The sequence below is a fragment of the Rana temporaria genome, chromosome 8 (genome assembly GCF_905171775.1).
Source record: "Rana temporaria chromosome 8, aRanTem1.1, whole genome shotgun sequence".
NCBI classification, from domain to species: domain Eukaryota; kingdom Metazoa; phylum Chordata; class Amphibia; order Anura; family Ranidae; genus Rana; species Rana temporaria.
In genome coordinates this window covers 143,194,676-143,213,386 of record NC_053496.1, presented here as the reverse complement: position 1 = coordinate 143,213,386, position 18,711 = coordinate 143,194,676, and the positions used below count along the sequence as shown (strand labels likewise).

General features: G+C 42.9%; 1 protein-coding gene across 1 annotated transcript in view; it reads left to right on the top strand.

Annotated features, from left to right (window-relative positions):
- The window catches only part of RTN4RL2 (reticulon 4 receptor like 2), a 125,084-nt gene that overhangs the window by 105,609 nt on the left and 764 nt on the right, over window positions 1-18,711 (top strand). The gene's annotated exons all lie outside the window — the stretch shown is intronic.

Genomic DNA, 18,711 nt, shown 5'->3' with positions numbered 1-18,711 from the left:
GAATAGATGCACTGACAGATCAATGGAAATTCAAGAAGGTATACGCCTTTCCACCGATCTCAATTATCCTCAGGTTCCTACGGAAACTTCAAGCGAAAGCAGTCGAGGTGGTGGTATTAGCACCCTTCTGGCCGAACAGGCCTTGGTTTCCCCTCCTGATCCAGCTCAGCTTCCGGGATCCGGTGCCTCTTCCCCTCAGGCTGGACCTTCTTTATCAGGGGGCAGTCCTGCACCCGTGTCCATTACTGAGACTGATATTCTGGTTCTTGAGAGGGAAAGGCTGAAATCTCTCGGGTGCACTTTAAGAGTGATCTCCACTCTCATGAGCTCTAGGAAGACGAGCACGAATAAAGTTTATAGGAGAATATGGGCCAAGTTTGTTGAATTTTCATCCTCTACGAATAGATCATTCAGAAATCCAGAAGTTCAGGATATCCTCAGCTTCCTTCAATCTGGCCTAGATCTATCTCTATCTATCAGCTCTCTTTGAGTCCAAGTCTCAGCTTTGTGGGCCTTCTCTGGAACTTTGTGGGCTGTTCACCCCTTAATCTGGCAGTTCTTCTGTGGAGCATCAAGACTCAGACCCCAAAGAAGGCCAAGAATCCCAAAATGGGATCTTCCCCTTGTTCTCGACTCACTGTCTGGCCTCAATACCACAGGGTCCTCCCCGCTTTCCATTAAAGACTACTCTGCAAAAGTAGCCTTTCTAGTGGCCATCACCTCAGCCAAAAGGGTCTCTGAGATCAGGTCCCTAGGCCATAAAGAACCTTTTCTGACGTTCTTTCCAGACCTGGTGGTCCTCATCCCTATGTTGGGCTCAAATCCAAAAGTTACTTCAGTGTTCCACGAGAACCAAGAAATCTTCCTACCTATGTTCAGGACCCAGGGGTCCAGTGAAGCTCACCCCCTGTATGTGGGCAAAATTCTGAAAGAATACCTGCAAGTTACTCCTTTAGACGTTCTGACTACCTGTTCATCTTGCATTCCTGCAGCAATAAAGGGAAGCGTACTTCGACCAGGACAATTGCAGTTTGAATCGTACTGACCTTCCAGCAGGCTTATAGGGCTAAGGGCTTGGCTCCTCCAGAGGCGGTAACAGCAGACTCCACCAGGTGAATGGTGGCCCCCTGGGCAGCAGCCCGGCATGTGGCACCAGATGTCATCTGCAAAACGGCCTCTTGGGCCTCTATCAATACCTTTATGTCTCATTACTGTATAGAGCAGTGGTTCTCAACCTTCTAGCACCGTGACCCCTTGATAAAATTTCCCAAGTTGTGGGGACCCCTAATGGTAAAATTATTTGCATGGCAAGACAAGTAATTTGCGCCCCCTAACCCACAGACATTTAGCGCTCCCTGAGTCCCTTCCACTCATACAGTGTTAAAACCCCTTATGGTACATTTTAGGATGTACTACTCTTTCTCTTTGTTCTCCTTTCTTTCCCTTGTATCTCTCTCTATCCTAATCTCTTTTTTTTCCCCCATCCCTCTCTCTAGCCGTCTTTATTGTTATTTCTCTTATTCCTTCTCTCCTTTTTTCTTGGTTCCTCCCCCTTTCATGTATTCTCTATTTTTATTCCTGCACTTACTCCTTGGTGGGAGGCTCATACCAGCTGGGCAGCCACAAGCTCCAAGGACAGCCCTGCTGGGGGGCCGCAAAAGGCTGGGAGAGTGGTGTGGGCTTCAGGAACAGCCCAGCATTTGGTGACCCCTGGCAAATCATCATTTGACCCCCGAGGGGGTCCCGACCCCCAGGTTGAGAACCACTGGTATAGAGCCTGCGTCTCTTTCCTCTGTAAACTTTGGTCTAAAAATGCTGTCTGTTGACGGCACAAATTAAAATAATTTTTCTGTTCAGCATACCCACCGTGTGGTCTGGCTAGTTATTTCCCACATGTAGGCTGCCATAGAGTCTGTCAGGAAAATGGAAAATGTATTATTAAATACTTACTGTAATTTTCCTTTTCCTGATGGACTCCATGGCAGACAGTGTTCCCACCCATCAAAGAGTTGGCTAGTTAATGGAACACTAAAGGCAAAAATGTTTTTTTTTAAATACCAAACATATTTTACTTACCTCCACTGTGCAGCTCGTTTTGCACAAAGTGTCCCCGAACGCTGTCTTCTGGGGTCCCTTGGCGGCTGTCTCGGCTCCTCCTCGCAAGAGCTTTCCACCTTCATGCGAGCGAGCGTGTGACAAAAAGCATTGCAACGACCACTCTTTTATTCTCTAGGGTGTTATAAAAAAGAAATATATAATGTTTGGGGGTTCTAAGTAATTTTCTAGCAAAAAAAATAAATGTTTTTAACTTGTAAACACCAAATCTCAGAAAGAGGCCCGGTCCTTAAGTGGTTAAACAAAACACCTTTGGCCCTTGGCTTCAAGGAAATTAAGGTCTATATTATATAGACTATTCTGTTTCAACATATACAACTTTATACATTGACAAACCTCCTTATGCCCCGTACACACGGTCGGAATTTCCGTCAAGAAAAGTCTGATGTGAGCTTTTGGTCGTAAATTCCGACCGTGTGTAGGCTCCATCAGACTTTTCCTGATGGAATTTTCACCCAAAAAAATTTAAGAACTGGTTCTCAAATTTTACGACGGAAAAAAATCCAATCGGAAATTCCAATTGTCTGTAACAATTCTGACGGGCAAAATTCCAACGCATGCTTGGAAACAATTTGACGCATGCTCGGAAGCATTGAACTTAATTTTCTAGGCTCGTAGTAGTGTTGTACATCACCGCGTTCTTGATGGTCGAAAGTTCAGAGAACTTTTGTGTGACCGTGTGTAAGCCAAGCTTGAGCGGAATTCCGTTGGAAAAAATATACAAGGTTTTTCCGACGGAAAATCAAATCGTGTGTATGCGGCATTCGACTCAGTCTGTCCTAACAATATTGTTACCTGCTGACTTGATCCATAGGCAGCCTAAAGTGATATTAAAGTTTTTTTATTTTATTTTTTGTTTTTTAATAACAAACATGTTATACTTACATGCTCTGTGCAGTGGTTTTGCACAGAGCAGCCCCGATCCTCTTTTTCTTGGATCCTCTGCTGGTGCTCCTGGCTTCTCCTCCGTGACCAGTGCCCCAATATCAAGCTGCTTGTATGTAAATCAGGGGAGGATTTTAGGATAATACTGGACTATAAAATATCTCATAGAGGCAATATCGTAGGAAAGGTTTTACCACTTCACCCTAACTTTCTTTACAGAAGGGCACATACTCTTCACAATATGTTGGCTCCTGGTGTCTTGGATCCACCTATTCTGAAGAGAAATAATGGATTTCTTCCACTGTTATCTGGATTTTTTATGCTTGCAGAAAATGCAAAGCTTGTAAAACTTTGAGGCATAATGTAAAAAAAGAAAGGAATTTACAGCAATAGCCACTGGGAGTACATACAAAATAAGGGACTTTGTTACATGTACCACTTAGGGGGTGGTGTACATGCTAGAATGTACCTGTGGCCAATTGTATGTAGGCCGCACATCCAGACCATTACAAGTAAGAATATGTAAACATGAAGCTAATATAAAGTAGGGTAAAAGGGATTATAGTGTGTCCAAATATTTTAAGTACATTCATAACAATAATGCAAGAGATTTGAAGTTATGGGGACTGAAGAAAGTGGAAAGGCATTGGAGGGGTGGAGATCATGTCAGGCAGTTAAGTTGACGCGAGTTCTGTTGGATCTATGAAAAAAAGGTTTGTGCCCTGACTGGTTAAAATGTAAATATTGATTGTAACTGCTTCATTAGTGATAGTTTACTACCCCTACATAGTAGCGGAAATATTTAAATGGAGATTTGATATGTTTGCTCATTTTATGATATAAAACCATTTACAATTACTGTATTTATTGGTGTATAACACTCACTTTTTTACCCTGAAAATAGAGGCCCCATAGGTTATTTAACCTTAGGTTAAAAAAATGGCAACTTGCTTTAAAATTTAACCGATGGATTGTTAACCGATAGGTCAAAACCGATCATTAGTACGCACAACCATCGGTTAAAAATCCACGCATGCTCAGAATCAAGTCGACGCACGCTTGGAAGCACGTCGTTGTGTTTTACGTCACCGCGTTCTGACACGATCGGTTTGTTAACTGATGGTGTGTACGCACGACGGACCATCAGTCAGCTTCATAGGTTAACCTAGGACAACGGTCCTTCAGACCGTTGTCCTCTGGTTAACCTATCGTGTGTACGAGGCCTTAAAGTTAGGGTGCATGTTATACGCCTGTGCGTTTTATACGCCGATAAATACGGTATTTATTATATTCATTACTTTTTCATTTTTTTTATATATTTTATAAATATTTTTATAGCTAAGCGCGACATCTGGAAGTGTAAAGATTGTTTTTATGAATACTGGCCCAGATTCAGTAAGCAATTGCGCCTGCGTAACCATAGGTTACGCAGTGCAATTGCTTACTTGCGCCGGCGTTACGAATGCTCCCGATTCAGGAACATCGCAACGCCGACTGCAGCCTAATATCTGCGTGGCATAAGGCTCTTATGCCACGCTGATTTTAGGCTGCATTCTTGCGTTGGCCGCTAGGGGGCGCTCCCATTGTGATCAGCGTATAGTATGCAAATTGCATACTAACACCGATTCACAAAGTTGCGCGGGCCCTGCGTACGCAAGTTACGGATTTTCCGTACGGCGTCTTTAGCGTAAATGTCTGCCCCTTCTAATAGTAGGGGCAGCCAATGCTAAAGTATACCGCCCTTCCCGCGTCGCGACGTTCAAATTTTACGTCCTTTGCGTAAGTGAGCTGGACGCCATTCACGTTCACTTTGAAGCAAATGACGTCCTTGCTCTACGCTCCGCGCGGGAGCGCGCCTAATTTAAATGATTCCCGCCCCCGGCTGGATCATTTACATTGCGCGCGCTTACGCCGGGCAATTTTGCCGGCGCGCCCTCGCAATTTACGGAGCTACTGCTCCGTGAATCGAGGGCAGCGCAAAATATTTGCGTGGGCGCAGGGCAAAATCGTTGCTCTGTGCCTCCGCAAATAAAACGCAAATGTACCTGAATCTGGGCCACTATTTAGAATCTTTTTGACTTTATGCATGATTTTTGTGTCCCATTGTCTTCAGCTGGGTATTGTGCTCCTTCCATGGACGGGAGGAAGCTTGAAAGCCAAGCACGTCACTTAATTGTGTAAATTTACTCATAGTAGTCTGCAGAGCATACAACGCTTAAAAACTACAGAGGTCTCCAGAATGCTAGTATCCAAAATGACCATGGCTCATTGCATGGGTGGTGACAAGTCTCGGCTCCACCCTAGGTGTTTTGTCATAAGTGATGTCATCAGGGGCACGTCATGATGGCACCTGTGCCCCTGATGATTTCAATTATGATGAAACAAGTAGGGCCATTTTAAATGCTGGCATTCTAAAGAACTGTTCAATTACAAGCGCTGCATGCTCTGCAGACTACTGTGAGTGCATTTACACACTAAAGTCAATTTTTTTTGTGGATTTACACTATGGAAGTTGTGTTTTCCATCCTACTTTGTGATGTGAGCTGTGGGTCTTGCCGAATTGGAGAGAGTGGTGTAAAGTGTTGCTCCTGCTGAATTGGTTAGAGGTATTTGAGATCATTCAACCATTGGTGGTATAGAAAGTGAGAGGCCGTGATAAAAGAGCTTTTTATGACCACTCTATATTGGGGGTCATAAAAGACTGGTAATTCTTGCCTCTACAGAGAATGTTGTGTGACACATACGGCTCTGGATCGGGACACGCTGTCACTGGAATCAATAGGTTTGAAGGGGACTATCTTTGTCCTAATCTGCCAATTAAGAACTTTTCTGTTGTGTACCACTATTCGGAGCTAGATGAGTACTGTGTAGCTTCCCTATTTAACTCTGTTATAATTACTCTGCACTTGATTTTGCACAACTTATGTTATGGTTTGCACTTATTTGCACAGTTGGCGTTATTTCCACTTTTTGCAAACTATTTACTGCAAGTAAATAGTGACTATGAATAGTGAAACAGCATTAAAATAAACATAAAATAAGCTTTAATATATCACCCAAATACAGCGAAAACTACCTTCATAATCGAGGTGGAGAGGCACGACCCCCCTCATTCAATCAGGGAAGGCTTTGCATTCTTTAAGAAAATACAAAGTGTTCTCTATATGGCCAGGAGCATCGGGGGTGGACCTCAGAAAAGGAGGATCGAGGCTGCTCTGTGCAAAACCACTACACAGAGCAGGTAAGTATAACTTGTTTGTTATGTCATTTTGTTTTTTAATACAGCCTTTAATAATTACTTTAAGCTCCGAAGGGTGGAGTGAAACACATTAGGATGTGGCCTAGTTGGAACCCAGGCTGAGGTTGCCACATATCACTTCATAGCCTGTCTGTTTCGATATCCAGAATATTGGACATGCTTCTAATCTTACACTGCAGGGTAAAACCATTGCAATCCTGGCCGAAGGGGACTGGCTACACAGTAAAAAAGAAGGAAATGAAAGCAGAGTTCAATTCTTGCTTTTTTGACCAGAGTTTTCCTTCATATACAAATCATAATTTACATGTCACTACGTGCCTCATAAGTGATGTGAGCATTTAATTAGTTATCATACCAGCTGCCTAAGTATTCTATGATTTAACTATACAGATTACATTTCTGTATAAGCCATAGACTGTAACTTATGCTCAAAGGCACATGCACATTTAGACATGTATATTCTGTGATTGCATGAAATGCTGTCATATACTATATATAAACTGATTGCTGCGCTTCTGTCAGAAACTCCTACAGTCCTCCCACTACCACCTGTTATTTCTCCCTCATTTTTCTATCCTATTTGTTAAAGTAGAACTCTGGTCTGTTTTTATCCATATCACAATTATTGCTGCTGAACATCATATAACATCATTTAAGATATTACTCTGGTTTTCATATAATGTAAGAGCACCTAAAAGTAATCTAAAGCCTTGCACCCACGTTAACAAGAAAGCACAGCACGTAAAGCAGTGCATTATAGGAACTTTGCATTTTCTGATTTAAAACTACCTAAAGCGATTGTAAACCTTCCAATAAAAAAAAATAACAAACATGTAATACTTACTTGCTCTGTGCAATGGTTTTGCAACAGAGTAGCCCCGGTCCTCCTCTTCTCAGGTCTCCACCAGTGCCCCTGGCTCCTGCCAGGTGCCCCCATAGCAAACTGCTTGCACATAGAGCACGGCTCAGCCCCACCTGCTACTCCCCTCTGTAATTGACAGCAGCAGGAGCCAATGACCAATGAGGAGGGAGAGAGCCTCGTGCACATTGCTGAATTAATATCGGGCTTAGGTAAATATAAGTGTAGCGCTACCCCCTCAGGAGCCGCTGATTGATTTGGGATCGGCGTATTAAGTTAACTTTATGTGATGTCTAGGGGTGAAGGTAGTGAGTAGAGCAGTAATTTAATATCCAGACTGCAGGTGAAGTTTTCTGAATGCTTTATTTCTTGGTCCAACACGACCAACACATCAACTCGAGGTAGACAGGAAAGGCTGATGAAATAAAGGAACCGTGCAGTATCAGACTTTGGATAGAGAAAAGCAATCCTGCTATTCTGTAGTTGTATCAATGCGTCGCCACTCCATCCAGAGTGGGTGAAGTGCCTCCGGACAGACCCCTGCCACAGGCCTGGCAGCCGGAGTGCCACTTAAGGTTGCTGGGAGGAACAAGTCTCTGCCACAGACTTGGCTCTAATTGAATGTTGAGGCCTCTGCCACAGGCCTAGTGCAAGATTTAAGTTGAACAGCAGAGCGAATCCTCCCAGTAAATTACGATAGGGTCACCGGTTGACAGTGCAAGTGTACCTGTCAATGTTCCGGTCACCAGATCCCCGATGGTCCGTTCAAGCCCTTTTGGATAACCTGCCTCCGGGTTCTCCTCAAGCCAATCCCCCCCACCGAATGGCATACAGCCTGGGATCTCCTCAGTAGAAGTGGGGACCCAGTAAGTCACTGGGGCCCCTTGGCAGCATCAGTCGCTCCAGGCCAGGATGGCCCAGAGTCTGTAACTCCACGTAGCGCGCGACCCCAGGCCAGGTGGGCCATAGTGGTGGGGCCCGCGATGTGCGCACACCCTAAAGGTGGGCGCCGCACCTGGAACCAGGAACCCGCAAAGAACCCAGAACGGCTTCCGCCACAGAAATACCCCTCCCCAGCATGCACAGCGAGGTCCAACTCCTCTCATTGGCTGCTGGGAAGAAGTGGCTCCGCCTGGATCCCTCTGGCGCCATCTGCCGTCAAGAGATGAAACCGTATCTCTGGACGCACAGACTGACACACAGGACAATCCAGGATTTGGCGATAGTCAAATTTACCAAAATCAAGAATGAGAGCAACATAATCTCATTCCCCCACTAAATTTAACATAGCGTCCTTTCTGAAGGTAAAGGGGCGCTACATAAGGGGGGTGCTCAAGGTTTTTATACTTTATATTTTGAGGGTGGGGAAAATACGGGCCATCTTTTAACAGCAATAGTAAAAGCGCAGAAACCAATGACACAAGTAGTTGATCTACAAGTTTCTCGATTTGAAACTGCAGGAGCGTTTGATGATTTTTATAAAAACTTGTATAGTAGTAAAGTATCCTAGAATGAACTGCAACTTTCTCTTAACTCTATTACATTAACATAACTATCAGTAGATGATAGGGAGATGTGGAATCAGCCCTTGACATTGGAGGAACTCAAATCTGCCTCTGCTTGTCTGCCTAATAATAAGGCACCGGGGGTAGATGGGTTAACGGGGGAAGTTTATAAGGTCTATGGATCTGATTTGATGCCTGAACTACTAGAGGTATTTAATAGAGCATTGAAATGTGGTCACCTTCCACCCTCTATGTAGGAAGCAATTATTATAGTTTTGTTGAAACCAGATAAAAACACCTAATGCCCTGTACACACGATCGGTCCATCCGATGAAACCGGTCTGATGGATTTTTCCATCAGTTATCCGATGAAGCTGACTGATGATCAGTCGTGCCTACACACCATCAGTTAAAAAACCTATCGTGTCAGAACGCGGTGACGTAAAACACAACGACGTGCTGAGAAAAATGAAGTTCAATACTTCTGAGCATGCGTCGACTTTATTCTGAGCATGCGTAGATTTTTGACCGATGGATTTCCCCACAGATGATCGTTTTTTTTCTATCGGTTTTTTAACCATAAGAAAAATTTAAAACAGGTTCTATTTTTTTTCACCGATGGGAAAAAAACTGATGGGGCCCACACACGATCGGTTCGTCCGATGAAAACGGTCCAACGGTCCGTTTTCATCAGACGAACCGATCGTGTGTACAAGGCATTAGAACTAATCCACAAGTGAACAGCTTTGGGCGGTGGTGTAGAGACACTATAGGATGAAGAGTGGGAACAAGCGCTGAAGAATCTATTTGAAGTATCCTTATGTTCCTCACAATGCTTATTCATAGATCCCATTATACCCCTATACTCTTGTGATAAATCAGACACACCAAACTTTCCAAGGTGTACTACTGATACAGGTACACTTATACATATGCTGTGGCGATGTCCTAAAACTGAATTGCTATTGGGAGGGTGTTTTTGATATTTAAAATTCGCTATGTTTTACACAAATTCACTTTAAACCAAAGATACAGTAGCTTTTCTAGGCACCATTCCAGCTGAAAGGCATGTGATGTGGCTGAGAGCTATGTATATGGCTCGTAACATTATACTACAAAAATGGAAATCAAAATATCCACCAAAGATAGATCAATGGATAAGAGCAATTAATCTTAATTTAAGGCAATTGAACAATCAGTTGAGTGAATTAATGATACAGAAGAAAGCTAATAATGATATAAGAGGGGGATAAGCATAAGTATATATATATATATATATATATATATATATATATATATATATATATATATATATATTACAGTAAGGAGTATTAACCACTTCCCTACCGGCCCATAGTAAAATGACGTCCACAAAGAACTTCTGCCGTTCAGAGTGGACGTCATATGACGTCCTGGGCTTTCCGGGTGGATATCTGAATGATGCCTGCAGCTAGAGGCATCATTCAGATATCCTTCTAAACTGCCGGCGATTCTGCACAACGTAAGAACGATCATAGCGGCGGTTCCGCCGCTAGATCGTTCTTACAGGCGGCGGGAGGGGACATCCCCCCCTCCCGCCGCCATCCGGTGCTTCTCCGGGCTCTCCCGTGCCATCGGGGGCCCGGAGAACGAATCGTCCGGCGCTCGCAGGAAGCATAGAGATGACTGGTGACCAGATGGTCACCAGTCATCTCTATGACCGTCGGAGGACCCGGGCGCGATGTGATGACGTCACGCCCGGGTCCCCGTAAGTAAACAAAGCCGCGATTGCGGCTGCTAAGCAACCACAAGCATGAGATCGGTGAATTTTTTTTCACCGATTTCATGCTTTCCAGCCTGGAGGAGAGATGTGGGGTCTTATTGACCCCGCATCTCTCCATAAAGAGTACCTGTCACACACATTCCTATTACAAGGGATGTTTACATTCCTTGTAATAGGAATAAAAGTGATAAAAAAAAAAAAAATAATAAAAAAAAAATTGTAAAAAAAGAAATAAATATATAAAAAAAAAAAAGAAATAAAAAATGTATTTTTTTAACGCCCCTGTCCCCGGTAGCTTGCGCGCAGAAGCGAACGCACACGCAAGTCCCGCCGACATATGTAAACGCCGTTTAAACCACATATGTGAGGTATCGCCGCGTGCGTTAGAGTGCCAGCAACAATTCTAGCACTAGATGTCCTCTGTAAATCTAAACTGGTAACCTGTAAAAAATTTCAAATCGTTGCCTATGGAGATTTTTAAGTACCGAAGTTTGGCGCCATTCCATGAGTGTGCGCAATTTTAAAGCATGACATGTTAGGTATCTATTTACTCGGTGTAACATCATATTTCATATTTTACAAAAAAATTGGGCTAACTTTACTGTTTTTAAATTTTTTTAATTCATGAAACAATTTTTTTCCCAAAAAAAGGCGTTTGAAAAATTATTGCGCAAATACCGTGCAAGATAAAAGGTTTCAATGACCGTCGTTTTATTCCCTAGGGTGTCTGCTAAAAAAACATATATAATGTTTGGGGGTTCTGCGTAATTTTCTAGCAAAAAAATTATGATTTGTACATGTAGGAGAGAAGTGCCAGAATAGGCCTGGTATGGAAGTGTGTATAACTGCCCGGTATGGAAGAGGTTAATATGAAGAATGGTCTTCAGTAAATATGGAAGCGTAGTCTGGTGGGCGCATATAGGCAAAATAGGAAATGTGCATTTTTTTGAGGGGGGGGGGGTGATTGGGGGTTGGTTTGTGGGAAATGTATTACAGTGGAAGCTCGGTTTAAGAGTAACTAGGTTTAAGAGCGTTTTGATTTGCGAGCAACTTTTTTTTTATTCTGACTCGGTTTGCGAGTGTTGACTCGCAAGACGATTAATTTAAGCTAAATAGGCCTACAGTACCTCATTTGGCCTGAGGTACGGGGGTGCAGTAGCTGAGCATAGCCGAAAATAGGCCTTCAGTACCTCATTTGGCCTGAGGTACGGGGGCACAAGAGCCGAGAAAAGCCGACCGTTGGCCTGCAGTACCTAATTTGGCCTGAGGTACGGGGGCGCAGGAAACAAGCCGAAGTGTCCTCTGTTTTTTTCTGCCGTTTTACTTACCGTAATCAGATGTTCAGCTAACTTAGTCATTGGACCTCTTGTCCACGTCTGACGAAACACAAAACGTATCTTGGTTGATAGGTTCTTTTTCTCGTGACTTAAATATATTCACAAAATTGTGGTAGTCTCGCCCCTCTCATCAAGGATAGAGATTTCCATAAAAAAAAAAAAAAAAGACAGCAGTGCCTGGCTCGTCAAAATGAAAAATATTGAAGATATGTAATATTTTTGTATCTTTAGGCATTTCTGAATGATTAGCATTGACAGCCAGACTGAGTTAACCTCCCTGGCGGTATGATTCTGTCTGGAATTACGTACCAAAAGTGGTACAATTATTTGCAAGGAAATTTGGCTTTTTATACTGTAGGCCTGCAATTCTTAGGAATAACTCATTTAAATCTGACCAAAGAAGAGTCTAGTAGGCATCCCGGGTATGAAATTTTTTTAAAAACAAAATGATAAATTATAATATAATAAATAATTATAAATAATTATAACAAATAATAATATAATTATAATAATAATTATTATTTAATAATGTAATCAACTCAAAATCACTGAAATTTGCTCAGTTGCAGAATTGTTGCTGTCATTACTTTTATTTTACTTTTATTTTTTTATGACGAATTTCTAAAACCATTTTTGACATAAAGGGACACTTTTGGTTGCTATGGACAATCTACAGTTTGCAGGCAGAAAGAACAGTTTTTATTATATAAAAGAACATGTAGGGCACTGGGCAGACCACTAGGGACAAGGGGGGTGTGTATTTTTTACATACAGTACTGTAATCCATAAGATTACAGTATACTGTATGTAATGTGTTTGTTTACTTTTTTGAATTTGGCGCCGTTCTCCGCCCCCGTGCGTCGTAACGTCGCAGGGAACGGAGATCGGCGGCACACGGGGACACTGTGAATCGAGCGAGGACCCGCTCGCTCACACAGCGGGGATGCATCGCTGGATCCAGGGACAAGGTAAGTAAACCAAGCCTGTGGATTCAGCAAGAAGGTAAGCCGCCCCGCTGCACACTCTGCACATCTACCCCGAGCGTGACTCGGGGATACCGATAATAGCATGAAAAAAACACCCGAGTCACGCTCGGGGATACCACTAAGCAGACAAATCAAAGTGTGATTTTATTGTCAGGCAATTGGCATCATAAATACAATATAAAAAGTATAAGGCCACCATGAATAATTCCATAAAGAAGGGTCAGTCGTTCACCCCTGAGCTGCTGACCGCTAACATTGTGATGATCCCGAAGCCGGATAGGGACCATTCCTCTTGGGCTAACTTCAGGCCAATCTCCTTAATTAATATCGATATGAAAATCTTGACTAAGATTTTGGCCAATCGATTGAATCGATGATGACGCGGCGACGTGCGCGACGCGGTCATATAAGGAATTCCACGCATGCGTCGAATCATTACGACGCATGCGGGGATCCATTCGGACGGATTGATCCGGTGAGTCTGTACAGACCAGCGGATCAATCCGTTGGGATGGATTCAAGCGGATAGATTTGAAAGCATGTCTTCAAATTTGTATCCGCTTGAAATCCATCCCAGGGGATAAAAATCCGCGGAAACAGATCCGCTGGATTGTACACACCAGGGGATCTATCCGCTGGAGCCGGTCCGCGGATCAATTCCAGCGGATGGATCCTCTCGTGTGTACGGGGCCTAAGAGTTTATGCGTTGCTCCGTAACCTCTTTGATACCAACTTAAAGAGGGACCCTTTTGAGGCCCTTTTATGGAAACCGATCACGGAGCTTCTCCGTCCTGAACGCCAGTTGGCGGCGCATGTTTTTACTGCAATTAAATTGATCATTGCAAGGGCCTGGAAGACCCCGGTTCTTAGCTTCGAAGCAGTTAAAAACTGCATTAATGATATTATGGTTAATGAGAAACTTACTGCTGTGTTAGCAGATACCCACAATAAATTTCTCCGGGTATGGCAACCCTGGGTGGCTTACAACCACCCTTCACGATTTGACCCAGCACTACTTTCTCTTTGATGAGTCTCTGTTCCCCCCGCCCCGTGGACCCCCTTCCTTCTTTCTTTCTTCTATTTTCTTTTATTCTTTTTTTTGCTCTTTTCTTGCTGTTCTTTTCTATTTCTATTCCTCTTTCTCTCCATTGCTACTTGTTCATGCTACTTTTCTAGCTGGCTTTCTTTCTTTTCATCCTCCCTTTCTTTGTTCTTTGTGGCTTGGGCCCTCAGGCTTGGTCCTGTTGGCCTTGGACACAGGATGCATTATTTAATTTACAATTTGGAATACTGATATCCTCTGCTATGTGCCTGCTTGAATTTTATTTTATTTTTATTTATTTTATTTTATTTTTATTTTTTTTGTAAGGTTGTGTATCGTACAACAACTGTGCTTTTAAGTTCTACATTTACCCCGGTGTGTTAACCGGTATGTTACCTAAGCCAGCATTAGGTCAATCTAGCAGGCCACTTCAGTTGAGGACATTCTATTGCTGGCCTTCTGGATTTGTTTTCGGATCCCTAGGAGCTGGACTGATCTCAGGTCTATGGACTATTTTTTCTGATATATGATAAGCTTATGGTGTGTCCTCCACTGCTTTTTTCTTTTGTATTCTTTTTTGTTTGTTGATGTGTTTTTTCAATAAAACTCTTTGTACAAGAGTTAATCTTAGACGTGAACATGACAAAAAAATAGTTTTGTTTAGTTTAGATACGTTAATCTAGTTATTTTGTTTCATTAAATTTGGTTTTAATGTTCAAAAAAAAAAAAAAAAGTATAAGGCCTCGTACACACGGACGGACTGTCCGATGAAAACGGTCCGCCGGACTGTTTTCATCGAACATGTCCGCTGCCGGATTTTGGTCTGATGGTTGTACACACCATCAAACCAAAATCCCTGCGGACAGGATACGCGGTGACGTGGCCGCGACGATGACGCGGCGACGTGCACGACCCTGGAAGGTCAATGCTTCCACGCATGCGTCGAATCACTTCGACGCATGCGAGGGCTTTCGGCCGAGCGGACATGTCCGGTAAGTCGTACAGACGACCGAACATGTCCGACGGACAGGCTTCCAGCGGACATGTTTCTTAGCATGCTAAGAAACATTTGTCCGCTGGAAACCTGTCCGATCGGCCGGAAAATTGTCCGGTCGGACGTACAGACGACCGAACATGTCCGCTGAAACTGGTCTGCGGACCAGTTTCAGCAGACATGTTTGGTCGTGTGTACGAGGCCTAACAGTTCAGCTCAGTGTAGGTAAAAATATAAGAAATAAAAGCAATGCTTATGAAAATGTGTCAAGCTTAGAGTATGGCTTACCTGGGCTAAAGAAAAACGGACCTGGTCTGTTGCTAAGTGGACCCGGAGTATGGAGGAAGAATGGAGAGTCACACACTGCAAGATGCTTGAAGTCCAGTGTGAAGTTTCCACAGTCTGTGTTGATTGGGAAGCCATGTCATCTGCTGGTGTTGGTCCACTGTGCTTCATTAAGTCCAGGATCAACACAGCTGTCTACCAGGAGATTTTGGAGTTCTTCATGCTTCCTTCCACAGACGAGCTCTATGGGGATGCTGACTTAATTTTCCAGCAGAACTTGGCACTTGCCCACACTGTCAAAAGCACAAAACCTGGTTCAATGACCATGGGATTACTGTGCTTGATTGGCCAGCAAACTCACCTGACCTGAACCCCATAGGGAATCTATGGGGCATTGCCAAGAGAAAGATGAGAGACATGAGACCGAACAATGCAGTACAGCTGAAGGCCACTTTTGAAGCATCCTGCTCTTCCTTAACACCTCAGCAGTGCCACAGGCTGAGAGCTTCCATGCCACGCCGCATTGAGGCAGTAATTGTTGCAAAAGGGACCCAAACCAAGTACTAAGTATGTACTTTATACTTTACTGTATATTTCACTTACGAAGACGTCAATGCCTCCCAGTGCCACTAGGATGTGGCTGTCAGGGCGCTGTGCATGGCCTCGATGTGCAGGAGGACAAAGGGGCAGGGAGGCACTGCTGCGCATTGTCACCCAGCGTGCCAGGTCCGTCTGGCGGTGCTCAATTGCTTCAAATTGGAGGCTGAGACATACGCCACCCGGCACATGCAGCACGTCCTGGCTCCCATGTGTTATCAGCTCAGACACTGGCCACAACAGACAATGTCCACCTACACGGGTGATGTCATCTTCCTCCTGTTACTAACCCAGGAATCCCCAGCGGTTGGCAGTGCCATTCCCTGCTCTCCATTATTTACCATCTCTGGATACAGGTTTAGTTTCATCTCACTCTGCTGGCAGAGGGATGTAACCTTCTCCAATCGCATTTTCATCAGTCTCAACATGACTAACACCTTTTCTCGATGTTTCACCAGCCAACCGCTTGGATCGTGTTAACCCTTCTCTACCCGGAAGCCATCAAGTGATATTGTTTGCCTTTTAATACTTGCTTTTTAACCACTTAAGCCCCGGACCATTTTGTTGCTAAAGGACCAGGCCCCTTTTTGTGATTCGGCACTGCGTCGCTTTAACTGACAATTGCACGGTCGTGCGATGTGGCTCCCAAACAAAATTGACGTCCTTTTTTCCCACAAATAGAGCTTTCTTTTGGTGGTATTTGATCACCTTTGCGGTTTTTATTTTTTGTGCTATAAACAAAAATAGAGCGACAATTTTGAAAAAAATTCAATATTTTTTACTTGTTGCTATAATAAATATCCCCAAAAAATATAAAAAAAACATATTTTTTCCTCAGTTTAGGTTGATACGTATTCTTCTACATATTTTTGGTAATAAAAATTGCAATAAGCGTTTATTGATTGGTTTGTGCAAAAGTTATAGGGCCAGATCCACATAGAAATAGATCGGCGCATCGTATCAGAGACACTCTCACTAGGAAGAACAGGGAAAGGTTTGTTTACACTTACCTCTCCCTGTTCTTTAGCTCTGTGACCCGATCGCGGGACACCAGCGGTTGATAGGGTCCGCGGGTCCCGCAGGCGTGGTCACAGAGCTCATGACCGGGTTGCAAGCGCGCCACAGACGGCACGCGCGACCCACGGCTGAGCTCTTAAAGTGTACGTATCTGTACATGCTTATGCCCAGCCGTGCCCCTCTGCCGACGTATATCGTCGTTAGGCGGTCCTTAAGTGGTTAATATCAGTGTTTCAGTTGTGTCATACCTTGACCAATACAGTTTTTTAAAGATTCATAGACTTTCCCTTAGTTCTTGCTTGATTAATCTCAAGTGCAATAAACTATTAATTATTCAATTTAGGATTTTTCATGTACTTTTTGAATTTGACCCATAGAGCACCATCCCCAAGTTGCCTTATTTTTGTATATCCATTGTTCCAGTGGTTGACGGCCGCACAGGGTTCAGTCCATCAAACCTTGTTGGATTATGACATTCCTATACATGAGCCATAGTTTTAGCACTTATGGATTTTTGTTTTAGCTTTGCAAAATCATATGAGGTCAAACCTAAATACTTTCAGTTTGTATGCAATCAGGCAGGCATTTGCTCTACATAGTTGAAGGTAAATCTAAAGGAAATTGAATAAGAAAATTGTATAATGTATGGCCAGCTTAAGATAGGTAAATACACTTTAAAATGCACTCCATTAGTAAATACCACAGTAAGGTATGAAAAACAGACATTTCTAGTCACTGACTAGCTTACAATAAAAGGCAGATGATACTAACACATGCCGTGATGGATGATTTGGACCTAGACCCAGACAGACAAATGTGTATTACAAACATCATTGGCACCACCCAAGTGCTTACCAGCATATGGAGGACCTACAAAGCTTATGAGCTAAATGTTCCATGGAGTGACTTAGGGAGCTACTGTTTATATAATGCAGAAGATGTAACTTTTACTAAACATTGTTTGATAGAGAATCAATCAACTGCTTAAAACACATGGACCTGTAAGATTCCCTGCCAGAGCATTTTTGGTGAAAGTCACATTCTCTTTATAAATATACCTATTGGCAGGGCGGCCATTAGGAATTATGGGGCCCCTTACACAGCTTCAGGCATCATGGGCCCCCTGCAGCAGAGAACCGGGGGGGGGGGGGGATGCTGCCACGAATTGAGAAGCGGGGGGGGGCCCTTTACAAAAAAAGAAGAAATTAGGAAAAATATATATAAAACAAGGGGGGTAGCCATCCGGGGCCCTGGGGACCTCCCTTTAATAAAAAGAAATAAAGAAAGATAAAATATATAGAAAAATATATATGTTTATGTATGTATGTATATATATATATATATATATATATATATATATATATATTTTTTTTTATGTATATATATATATATATATAACTAAATAAAAAAATATATAAAAAAATATGGGTTGTCATCTGGGGGCCCTGGGGATCTTTGGACCCCTAAAAAAAAAATGTCCCTTTAATATAAAATAAAAATATATTAAAAAATATATATATTTTTTTTTTATAAAAAAAAAAAAAAAAAAAGGAGAGTTGCCATCTGGGGCCCTGGGGGCCTCCGGGCCCCTTACAGGTGTACTGCCTGTACCCCCCTGATGGCGGCCCTGCCTATTGGTAGGAATTTTAGAGGTGACCCAAGTTACTGCAGTATGAAACACAACTGAAGTTTCTTGAAAGAGAAAAACTTCTTTGAAAGCCAGTATTCATTACAAATGCCTTACATTTTTGTCTACTTATCAAGAACCCAAAGTATCTCCTCAGATAAGCATACACTGTGAAGTATAAATATAGTTTGATAGACATACCTGAATTCAATAGTTGATAAAATTAGGCTCCTGTCTCAATAAAACAACTCAGTCACCTAGAAAAGTGCTACCTATTATCAAGCAAACAGTCTTCTTGAGAGTGGTGTTTTGAACAAGACAGATTTAATTGAAATATAGAGTGTGATTGTTTTGAACATGCATTCAGTATAACTGATATATTCTAACATGAGAATTTATTTATACAACTTTAGTTTAAAGAAGGTGGCATCACCGTTTTTA